The following is a 13,017-nucleotide window of genomic DNA, read 5'->3' as shown; positions in this document are numbered from 1 at the left end:
CATAGGTTTGCATGCACACATGTGCATGCACACCTGGATTCGGTATTTTACCACCCAATTGAATTGGGTGGTAAAATACCTAATCTGTAAGGCCTTTGGGACTCAGAAGAGTCCCACCTACAATTGGATTTACCGAATCGGTAAAATTACCGATTCGGTATTTTACCGATTCTGTAAAATAAATGCACCTACATGCCAATTCTTCAATACCGGTCGGTAACGGCCGAAATCGGCCGTTACCGACCGGTATTTTGGCTCCTACATCTGGCCCCTAATGTGCCAAGCTGTGGGGCATTAACCCCAGGACAGACCTGCAGCATAGTAGTCCCCGGAGAGCTTCGCCTCTTCCCAGCAGTCCTCAAGTTCATTCCTCTTCTCTGATGTCACAAGACGCCACTTGAATGTCCGCAGGCATTGGCGAGGCAGCTCAGTGGTTAGAACTTGGGCTGCAGTGATTGGTCTGACAGGCCATATCCCAGCATCCTACCAGGCTTTTAGACTCTCAAACCTCCTAGGCGTGATGACAACGATGACCTGGAGTGGAATGATGCAAGGACCTATTATTGAAGTCGTGCGGTGTGCACTGTAAAAACAAGGCTGTATTTGTAGGGTCTCCACGTGCATCAGAGAGGACATTAGTACTCTGGTGACAGCAGCGCCACCTGCTGCTGGGTGGCTGAGGTTGACCCCAGCCTCAGCTCCTCAGGGTGGGACTGGCCTAGAGGGCAATCAGGCAGTGCCTGATAGGTTGTCTGAAAGCAGTGTGCGGGCCCGTGTTTTGGCTGTTTGTGGGCCGTCCTGAGCTGGTTTTTACTGTTTATTTCCCTGATATTAAAAAGCTAACATTGCTTGCAGCAAACTCGAACCCATGCAGTCGCCCATACCCTGCAAAACACTAAAACATCCTATCTTTACAAGTTAAAAACTGCTCCAACTTGAGCTACATTGTCCGCTTTCCAATTCACTAATTGGGGCTGCCCTTATTTTGGTGGCCGGGCACATTTTCTGTCCCAGTCCGACCCTACAGCTCCTCTTTTCAGTTCATTCCCTGTGAACACTAGTAAAGTTACTCCGATGATGAACAGCTTTGCGGCATCTCTCGGCCGAGATGGCTGCAGAGGCTCAGGAAGGCGACCGCTTCGGATCTTACAGTGGTCATGAAGCCTTGGAGATACAAAGTGATAGAGGAAAGTGACAGCTTTGTAGGCAACGGTACTATCAGGCCAGTCCAGGGAAACGTTTAGATTGAAACCTGACACCTGCTTCAGCCCTTTTTTCTTTTCACTTTTTAACAACTTTTTACATTTTCTTTGTTTTTGTGAAATATGAAGTTCTGGTTTATATTCTAAAGAGTGCTGCACATTTACCTGATGGCAAACGGAGTCCGTCGAGGCAGAGTCATGGCATAACTTCAAATTCGAGCAGACGATCAGTGACACAATCATCTGTTCATTCACTTTCCCAGTAAAGCGCACTGTGCCACCTTACATGCGTGTGCCAGGCGGCCCTCTTGCCTGAACTTTGTTAGTGGAGGGCCTGGCATGGGATCAGCCTTAGATCTGCCTCCTCTGGAGAAATGCAGGAGCCAGCAGAAATTAGACAATTTTTTAAGTCCAGCATCTATGCACCAATGGCTTGCTCAGTGGTTGTGGATGACGAGGCTTCTAAATGAGCAGCAGAATTCACTCTCACCGCAGACGCACTGGTGTGAGGCACAGAACAAGTGAATGTACATTAGTGCAAGGTGTACATTGCCCACCCTTTAAATCATCTTCTCGTGACGTGAGCTATGGGGTTCCACAGGGCTCTAGTTTGAGCCCCACATTGTTCAACATCTATATGGAGCCCCTGGCTCAAGTCGTAGAGAACTTTGGGGTGGGCATTGTTAGCTACGCTGACGACACCCAGCTCATGTTTAAGCTCACGCCTGATAGCGAGAAATTTGCCACCAATTTCTCTGACTGCATGGCTGCTGTCGCCACTTGGATGGATAACAACTGCCTCCGTTTAAATGGAGATAAAACGGAGGTGTTGGTGGCAGGGAACAAAACCTCAATATGGTCCCAGGCGTGGTGGCCTACAACTCTGGGCGATTTCCCCCGCCCTGTAGAAAAGGTCAAAAATCTAGGGATTATGATTGACTCGGATCTTTCAGGAAAATCCCAAGTCAACAAAATAATAGGTAAATGCATTGGCACGCTAAAAACTCTGCGAAAAATCATTGATCTCATCCCTACGAAAGCCAGAAAAACTATTGTACATGTGCTCATAACACCACACTTGGACTACGGAAACGCTCTCCTATTAGGTCTGAACCAAAAGCAGTTGCACCAGCTTCAATGCATTCAAAATGCTGCCGCCCGCATGGTACTGGGTCTTCCCAGAAGAACATCTTCCAAAGCGGCATTGTCCAAACTGCATTGGCTCCCTGTTAGGGAGAGAATCAGATTTAAAAGCCTTTGCTATGCCCGTAAGATTGCCCACAACAAAGGACCTACCTATCTAAGAAATCTTCTTACTATCCATCGCCCGACCAGAGATCTTAGATCCTCGGGAATGACACAATTCAAACTTCCCCGTATCTACAGAGCGAAAATAGGTGGCCGTTCCTTTCGCTACCTTGGAGTAAAATACTGGAATGCCCTCCCTGTCCATTTGAGAATGGAACCTTCAGAAACTCTTTTTAGAGCCAAACTAAAAACTCACCTCTTTCCCCAATAATATTTTCTGCTCCTTTTCCGTCCTTTTTCCGCTGTGAGTTTTGTTGGCAGTCAGCGCGGGGATACACAGTTGTGCAGCCATGCGCTTTATAAATGTTCTATTATTATTATTATTATTATTTGTAGAGCAAGTGAACATATGCTAGCCTTAGGCATGGAACCAGTGTCCACATGTTAATCAGACGCAATACACAATACAACCATCAAAAGCCCCCCCACCTACAGACCATCCTTTGTGATGCTATCACAGACTTCATCGCCCCACTCGCCATAGAATCCAAGCCCTACATCTTCCTCTGAGACCTCAACTTCCACCGGGACAACTCCACAGACACGAACTTCACCAACCTATTGGAGCAAATGGACAAATCGGCCTCACCCAGTTGGTTACAGACCCCACACACAGAGCAGAACTCATAATGGACCCTATCTCCATGTCCAGCAACACTCAAATGAAATGAAAATACATTTTATAAATCACACACATGCCTGAAGAGTTCTTGGCTCTAACCAAACGGAAGAAAAAAAAGTAAAGAAGGGAAAATAAAACCTAAACAGGATCTACAGATTAAAGAACCATGTCTTAAGATTCTTCCTATTGGAGAACAAGGAAGTGCGTGTATTCAGATGAAGTGGCAAAGCGTTTCACCGTTTAGTGGTCCCATAGATAAAACTTCCTCCGACCCAGCGGGCTCTTTTGTATCTAGGGACAACCAGATTGAAAGCTGATAAAGGCCGTAGTGCCCTAGATGGAGGGTACCAAATGAATTTATTTTTCAAGTTTTCTCATCCTACATCAAGCAAGGACTTAAAGGCAGTACACCAAGCCTTAACATCAATGCGCTTATGTACTGGTAGCCAGTGAAGTTGAACCAGAGCTTTGGGAGCAGATTACTGCCTAGGAATTCCAAGTAGTAGCTTTGCTGCTAAATTCTGAAGGATATGTAATGTATTCAGTAAATGTTTCTGCAGATTGATCTACACTGCATTACAATAATCAACTTTTCAAAGGAGGGGAGCACTGACAACTAATTTCCTTAGACCTTCTGGAGCAAAAGGAAAGATCTTTCTCAAAAATGTTAGACTGAGGAAAGATGAAGTCACTGTATTTACCTGTTTGTCAAACGACAGATGGTTGTCAACTAAAAAATCTGGGAATTATACTTTTGATACCGGCACAAGTGCATTTCCTAGCTCAGATGGCCACCAGTCTGGAGACCAAAAAAAGATGATGTTACCTAACGGCAAAACCTCAATTTTGCCTGAATTTAATTTTGAGCAGTTGTTTGACATCCAGTGGATGACATGCTGCATGCAGTTGGGATAGTTTGCAGCTGATTCCTGTTGGTTTCCAGATATGGAAGCACAATCTGTGTATCACCTGCGTAACTAACAGAGAGCCCAAATCTTTTGACGAGTGGCTAGGGGCGTCCCATGTATGTTGAAAAGGGTAGGACTCCATGATACACCCTAAAGGACCCATAAGGAAAAGAGAATGAACTGGAAGAATACCCATCCATTGATACGAGTTGCTCTCTGAAAGAAAAGATTTAATCCGCGCAAGAGCAGTGCCACTGATAACCAGTACCTCTACATGGTCAATCAAAATCTTTGTTTGACCGTGTCGAAAGTTGCCGAAAGATCTAATAAAATCAATGCTGCAGGGCCATCTTTGTCCAAAATGGCTCCCAATTCCTCTGAAGCAGTAATCAAGGCTGACTTGGTGCTATGTTGGCTGTGAAAACCAAATTGAGAATGGCCCAATAATTTATTGAATTTGAGAAAGTAGTTAGTTCCTTATTTATTGCCTCTTCCACAATCTTGGATGGAAAGGGAAGACGAGATAAGGGGCGATAATTGCCAGCGTCCAAAGGATTAAAATCTATTTTTTTAGCAAAGGCAACACCGAGGCCACCTTCCAATCTGTTGCAAAGTATCCTTGACGAAACATTCCGTTAAAAATGATGATCAAATGTCTAGCTATAGTTTTTGAAACCAACTGAAGAATCTTTGGTGGACAGGGTTCGAAGGTGACCCGGAACGCATAGTTAGAATTAAATCCTAACCTTGATCCACAGTTCTAGGGGAAAAGAAAGAAAGAGATGGTGAGTTAAAAACAGATGGTATCACCATGTGAGTCTGTGGGGGAAACACTTCCAAAGACCGGTGCAATGGCATCCAGAGATGACACGGGCTTGCACCAAGGTTCTAGGAAAGGTGTTAAAAATATCCAGCACTTTCACCTCAAAAGCGACACAATATTATCGTATAAGGCTTGATGGCTATCAGAGTGGTCATTGACTTTGGTGAGTTTTCTGACCGTAGAAAAAGTTCTTTAGTATAGTTCTTGGCTGATAAGCAGGTTTCTCCACAAAAATCTGAGCTTGGTATTCAGAGATTTTTAGTTTGTGAAAAAGGTTTTCTCTGGGGTGTCATCATTTTGCCTCCTGCAATGTTCTTGGCATCTGCAAAGCTGTTTCAGATGTTCAAAATTCTATCAAAACCAAGGTTGGGAGGGGATTAACCTCCTAATACAAACCGAATTAGCAGGGACCAACTGATTAGCAGCTGATATAATCCAAGAGTTATACTACGAAATATCATGGTTGAAGATTTGAGGCCGTGAGAAGTGTTATTAGATTATCAAATGGTTCTGGCTCAATTTTATGCCCGGAACAGCAGTTTTTAATAGCGAAGGAAGGAATTGATTTAGGCAGATTTCAAGTTAAAGATTACTGCGGCGTGGTCAGACCAGGTTACGGGTAGAGCCTCTGAAAAAGCTAAAGAGATATTGTCAGAAAAAATGCCATCTAACGTATGGCCAGCAGAATGAGATGGAGCAGTGACCAACGGGGACATTCCAAGGCTGTTCATAAGGTCTAACAAACCTACCGAGTATCTATCATCTAAGTTTTCCAGATGAAAACTAAAATCGCCGGGAACCGTAAAATCGGCAAAATTAGCCTAACTCTCGAGCAATTGACCGACGCTATCTAAAAAGGCAGTTCTCAGACCCTGAGGTCGATAAATTAAACCATTACAAGAAGCATGGTTGTGAGGAATGAACTTAAAATTTAAGGCCTGGTGGTGCTTATAGGAAGGTACAGCAGAAAAACTGGCAGAAAGATAAGTTTGACACACTGACCGTAACCATCTCCTCTCTTTCCAATGCGATCTAATCTGAACAGTGAGTGACCAACCGGAATGGCTAGAACCAAGCCAGGGCCTGAGCTCTCATCAGCCAGGTCTCTTTGATAAAGGCAAGATCAATATTGTTAGTTTGAAGGCATTCAAATAATTTTTGTTTGTTTTTAACAAGAGACCTAGCATTGATTTAGAGTACAGCACAGAGCGCTTACTTTAGTGAGGGTTGTTCAGCTTTCCTGACTGGGCTAACTTTGGAGTTCTAAAACCTTAATGAGTAACCATGGCAGGTCCAACTATTTACAGTTTTCAAAGGGTCAAACAGAGTACAACAATGATTCCTACCATTAGGACGCAAAGCAAGAAGGTCTTCGCTGGTGTAGTGAGTGGGCCGACTAAGGTCTGGTCGCAAACCAGCAGCATGGCTGGCGATGAGCGCCGTCCGAGCATGGACTGGCACAGACGGGCTTGCCCTCGGCGTGCCTTTGGTGCGCCAGCGGCACAGACGTGTAGTTTGGCTGCTTTTGTATCTCAAAATCTGGGGCAGGAAATGGGGAGCGTGTCCAAAGTGCTGCTTGACACAGAACTGTGAGGGGAACTAAAAAACTAAACTGGAGTCCATCAACCCTGGTTGAAAAGAGACAAGCTCCCTTGTCCACTGCAAATACTGGTAAATAAAATTAAACTAACAAAATAAGGAGAAGCCAATAATAACTCCTAAAATGAATGAATAATATGCAAATAAGAAATGTGCATATGGCGCCAATGTTCCGCGGACACGGGAGCCAGACATCTCCTTAAGACTCTCACTAGCGCGATACAAGGAAAGTAAAAGTTGTTGGAAGGGCTTGACTTCTGTTGTAGACTGGACTGACCTGGACTATCACTCCAACGTTCCCTTCACCATCACAGGGTCACCTTGCACCTCCCCCAACCCTCCCAGCACCTCCTTCTGCAGCTGTAGCAAAGTGACATCGACCAAATGGATGGACGCCCTCAACACTGTTCATCCTGACGCCCCGACCAAGCACAGGCAATCAAGAATTCAACACCTGGATCACCAACACCGCTTGCCAAGTTGCCCCCATCAAAGCAAAACCACAGATCTACCAAACAAGCGAACTGGCGCACACCGTAACTCAGCACAATGAAACGCAGCTGTAAACAACTTGAGAGAAGATTGCGAAAAAGGATGCTTTTGCAGACCACATCGAGGCGTGCGCCAACCACACCAAGGAACTCTTCACCAACGTCGGAGAGTTCTCCTGCCCAACAGCCACCGAGAACACGATCGCTACCTCACAGAACTTCTGCGACCCTATAGCGAATCCCTTCACATCAAGATATCCGCTATCTACAGGAACTTCGAGCCATAACCCACTCTCCCCCTCCCTCCAACAGAAGCCACACCAGACTCTACAGCGATCATGAACTCCCATCCACTCGGTAGCTCCCACTGACCTGTGCCCCCACCGTTTCTTCAACCTAGGAAACCACAAGATCAGCCCGAGCTCACCACCATCCTTAACACATCTATCACCACAGCCACCTATCCTGACTCATGGAAACAGGTCAGAACTCTCCTCAAGAGACCCGCCGCAGACCCCAGTGAACTCCAGAACTACCGCCCCATCTCGCCACTCCTGTTTCTTGCCAAAGTCCTGGAGAAGGCCATCAACCGGCAGTTCACTGAACACCTGGAGATAAAAACCTGCTAGACTCCTCCCAATCTGGTTTACTGGCCAACCACAGCACAGAAACTGTCCTGATTGCTGTCACAGACGATATCCACACCATACTCGACAGAGAAGAATCTATGTCCCTGACCCTCCTCTACCTCTCCGCAGCCTTTGACTCCGTATTCCACCACACACTCATCAAGAGACTGCATCAGATCACAATCAAGGGGGACACTCTTAGATCGTTTGCATCATTCTTCACGGGCCACACGCAGAGAATCCTCCTTCCCCCAACCCCTTCACCTCGGAACCCACAATTACCATCTTTGGCTTCCCTCAAGGCTCATCCCTCAGCCCCACCCTTTTCAACACCTACATGACACCTCTAGCCAGCATCGTCAGAACCCATGATATGAACATCATATCCTACAGCGATGACACCACCTCATCCTCTCTCTCGCAGCAGACCCCACCCGACAAACTTCTACAACTGTATAAAGAACGTTGCAGCCTGGGTTAAGAGCAACTGTCCAAAGCTCAACATGGACAAGACCGAAGTGCTGATATTTGGCAACCACGCCTCTCTAGAATGACACCTGGTGGCCATCGGACCTTTGACCCACCCCCACACCGGAATACCACGCCCGAAACTTCAGTATCATCCTGGAAAGCAAACTTGCCATGAAATGACAGATCAACACAGTCTTCTCTGCCTGCTTCCACTCCCTCCGAAGAATCTTCAAATGGCTCCCAATAAGTACAAGTAAAACAGTCATGCAAGCCCTAATCGCCAGCTGTCTGGACTACAGCAACACACTGTACGCAGGAACCACCACAGAAATCATTAGAAGGCTCCAGACGATATATAATTTTGCAGCCAAATTGATCCTCTACCTGCCCAAACGGAACCTCTTTACCCACCAACTGAGGAACCTCAATTAGCTCCCATCCAGAAAAGATGCAAATTCAAACTACTGGCACGCCTTCAAAGCCATCCACGACCAAGGACCAGCATACCTTACCCACCCCCTGAACTTCCACCAAACCTCCAGAAACCTTCGCTCTGCGTCCCTCGCCCTTGCTCAGACACCTTGCATCCCCCGGAGCCACAGTGGAGGCCGCTCCTTTTCCCACCTCACGCCCAAGTCCTATAGCACCCTCCACCTCCAAACCTCACTTCAGGAAGAGACCTAAGACTTGACTCTTCGACTAAGCCCAGGGACCTAGCCCCTGGATACCCTCACGGGTGATAATCCCATAATCTACAAATACTAATTGATTGATTGTTCGATAGATCGATTGAACCAGCATTTGCAAAGCAGCCAGAGAACCAGTGTTTGCACAGTAGCCTGAGGCATAGCACCAGTGTTTGCACAGTAGCCTGAGACACAGAACCAGTGTTTGCACAGTCGCCTGAGGCATAGAACCAGTGTTTGCACACTAGCTTGAGGCATAGAACCAGTGTTTGCACACTAGCTTGAGGCATAGAACCTGTGTTTGCACACAAGCTTGAGGCATAGAACCTGTGTTTGCACACAAGCTTGAGGCATAGAACCTGTGTTTGCACACAAGCTTGAGGCATAGAACCTGTGTTTGCACACAAGCTTGAGGCATAGAACCTGTGTTTGCACACCAGCTTGAGGAGTAAACCCGTTTTTCCACACAAGCTCGCGGCATAGAGCAATGTCCGCACACTAGCCCTAGGCATGTAACCAGTGTCCACCCTAGCCCTAGGCATTTAACAACAAAACCTAGGCACTTGCCAACTTCACAAGCTCTTCAGACCCAACAAAACATACCTGCTCACCAATTTCACAATCCTCAGACATACATAGGTGAGCGCCAACTGCCCTAGCCTTTCAGATGCAACGAAGCATACATGCTCGCAAATCACACAAACCTTTCAGCTGCAACAAAGCATACATGCTCGCTAACCACACAAACCTTTCAGCTGCAACAAAGCATACATGCTCGCGAACCACACAAACCTTTCAGCTGCAACAAAGCATACATGTGCGCTAATCACACAAACCTTTCAGCTGCAACAAAGCATACATGCTCGCTAATCACACAAACCTTTCAGCTGCAACAGAGCATACATGCTCGCTGAGCACAGAAACCTTTCAGCTGCAACAAAGCATACATGCTCGCTCATCACACAAACCTCTCAGCTGCAACAAAGCATACATGCTCGCTCATCACACAAACATTTCAGCTGCAACAAAGCATACATGCTCGCTAATCACACAAACCTATCAGCTGCAACAAAGCATACATGCTCGCTAATCACACAAACCTTTCAGCTGCAACAGAGCATACATGCTCGCTGAGCACAGAAACCTTTCAGCTGCAACAAAGCATACATGCTCGCTCATCACACAAACCTTTCAGCTGCAACAGAGCATACATGCTCGCTAATCACACAAACCTATCAGCTGCAACAAAGCATACATGCTCGCTAATCACACAAACCTTTCAGCTGCAACAGAGCATACATGCTCGCTGAGCACAGAAACCTTTCAGCTGCAACAAAGCATACATGCTCGCTAATCACACAAACCTTTCAGCTGCAACAGAGCATACATGCTCGCTGAGCACAGAAACCTTTCAGCTGCAACAAAGCATACATGCTCGCTCATCACACAAACCTTTCAGCTGCAACAAAGCATACATGCTCGTTACCCACACAAACCTTTCAGCTGCAACAAAGCATACATGCTCGCTAATCACACAAACCTATCAGCTGCAACAAAGCATACATGCTCGCTACCCACACAAACCTTTCAGCTGCAACAAAGCATACATGCTCGCTGACCACACAAACCTTTCAGCTGCAACAAAGCATACATGCTCGCTAACCACAGAAACCTTTCAGCTGAGACAAAGCATACATGCTCGCTGCCCACACAAACGTTGCAGCTGCAGCAAAGTATACATGCTCGGTAACCACAAAAACCTTTCAGCTGCAGCAAAGCATACATGCTCGCTAATCACACAAACCTCTCAGCTGCAACAAAGCATACATGCTCGCTCATCACACAAACCTCTCAGCTGCAACAAAGCATACATGCTGGCTAACCACACAAACCTTTCAGCTGCAACAAAGCATACATGCTCGCTAACCACACAAACCTTTCAGCTGCAACAAAGCATACATGCGCGCTAACCACACAAACCTTTCAGCTGCAACAAAGCATACATGCGCGCTAATCACACAAACCTTTCAGCTGCAACAAAGCATACATGCTCGCTAATCACACAAACCTTTCAGCTGCAACAGAGCATACATGCTCGCTGAGCACACAAACCTTTCAGCTGCAACAAAGCATACATGCTCGCTAATCACACAAACCTTTCAGCTGCAACAAAGCATACATGCTCGCTGACCACACAAACCTGTCAACTGCAACAAAGCATACATGCGCGCTAACCACACAAACCTTTCAGCTGCAACAAAGCATACATGCTTGCTAATCACAGAAACCGCTCAGCTGCAACAAAGCATACATGCTCGCTAATCACAGAAACCTCTCAGCTGCAACAAAGCATACATGCTCGCTCATCACACAAACCTCTCAGCTGCAACAAAGCATACATGCTCGCTAACCACACAAACCTTTCAGCTGCAACAAAGCATACATGCTCGCTAACCACACAAACCTTTCAGCTGCAACAAAGCATACATGCTCGCTAACCACACAAACCTTTCAGCTGCAACAAAGCATACACGCTCGCTAACCACACAAACCTTACAGCGAGACAAAGCATACATGCTCGCTAATCACACAAACCTTTTAGCTGCAACAAAGCATACACGCTCGCTAACCACACAAACCTTTCAGCTGCAACAAAGCATACACGCTCGCTAACCACACAAACCTTACAGCCGAGACAAAGCATACATGCTCGCTAATCACACAAACCTTTCAGCTGCAACAAAGCATACATGCTCGCTAATCACACAAACCTTTCAGCTGCAACAGAGCATACATGCTCGCTGAGCACACAAACCTTTCAGCTGCAACAAAGCATACATGCTCGCTAACCACACAAACCTTTCAGCTGCAACAAAGCATACATGCTCGCTAATCACACAAACCTTTCAGCTGCAACAAAGCATACATGCGCGCTAATCACACAAACCTTTCAGCTGCAGCAAAGCATACATGCTCGCTAATCACACAAACCTTTCAGCTGCAACAAAGCATACATGCTCGCTGAGCACACAAACCTTTCAGCTGCAACAAAGCATACATGCTCGTTAACCACAGAAACCTTACAGCTGCAACAAAGCATACATGCTCGCTACCCACACAAACCTTTTAGCTGCAACAAAGCATACATGCTCGTTACCCACACAAACCTCTCAGCTGCAACAAAGCATACATGCTCGCTACCCACACAAACCTTTCAGCTGCAAAAAAGCATACATGCTCGCTAATCACACAAACCTCTCAGCTGCAACAAAGCATACATGCTCGCTCATCACACAAACCTTTCAGCTGCAGCAAAGCATACATGCTCGCTACCCACACAAACCTTTCAGCTGCAACAAAGCATACATGCTCGCTAACCACACAAACCTTTCAGCTGAGACAAAGCATACATGCTCGCTGAGCACACAAACCTTTCAGCTGCAACAGAGCATACATGCTCGCTGAGCACACAAACCTTTCAGCTGCAACAAAGCATACATGCTCGCTGAGCACACAAACCTTTCAGCTGCAACAAAGCATACATGCTCGCTGAGCACACAAACCTTTCAGCTGCAACAAAGCATACATGCTCGCTGAGCACACAAACCTTTCAGCTGCAACAAAGCATACATGCTCGCTGAGCACACAAACCTTTCAGCTGCAACAAAGCATACATGCTCGTTACCCACACAAACCTTTCAGCTGCAACAAAGCATACATGCTCGCTACCCACACAAACCTTTCAGCTGCAAAAAAGCATACATGCTCGCTAATCACACAAACCTCTCAGCTGCAACAAAGCATACATGCTCGCTCATCACACAAACCTTTCAGCTGCAGCAAAGCATACATGCTCGCTACCCACACAAACCTTTCAGCTGCAACAAAGCATACATGCTCGCTAACCACACAAACCTTTCAGCTGAGACAAAGCATACATGCTCGCTGAGCACACAAACCTTTCAGCTGCAACAGAGCATACATGCTCGCTACCCACACAAACCTTTCAGCTGCAACAAAGCATACATGCTCGCTAACCACACAAACCTTTCAGCTGAGACAAAGCATACATGCTCGCTGAGCACACAAACCTTTCAGCTGCAACAAAGCATACATGCTCGCTGAGCACACAAACCTTTCAGCTGCAACAAAGCATACATGCTCGCTGAGCACACAAACCTTTCAGCTGCAACAAAGCATACATGCTCGTGGACCTCACAAACCTTTCAGGTGCGACAAAGCATACATGCTCGCTAAACGCACAAACCTTTCAGCTGA

At 46.4% G+C, this 13,017-nt stretch overlaps 1 protein-coding gene across 1 annotated transcript in view; it reads left to right on the top strand.

Moving 5' to 3' along the window:
• Nucleotides 1-13,017, top strand: part of LOC144772212 (tryptophan--tRNA ligase, mitochondrial-like) — a 108,832-nt gene that overhangs the window by 16,280 nt on the left and 79,535 nt on the right. The gene's annotated exons all lie outside the window — the stretch shown is intronic.

Source organism: Lissotriton helveticus, chromosome 8, assembly GCF_964261635.1.
Source record: "Lissotriton helveticus chromosome 8, aLisHel1.1, whole genome shotgun sequence".
Lineage (NCBI taxonomy): Eukaryota > Metazoa > Chordata > Amphibia > Caudata > Salamandridae > Lissotriton > Lissotriton helveticus.
This window is presented reverse-complemented; position numbering and strand designations above follow the sequence as displayed.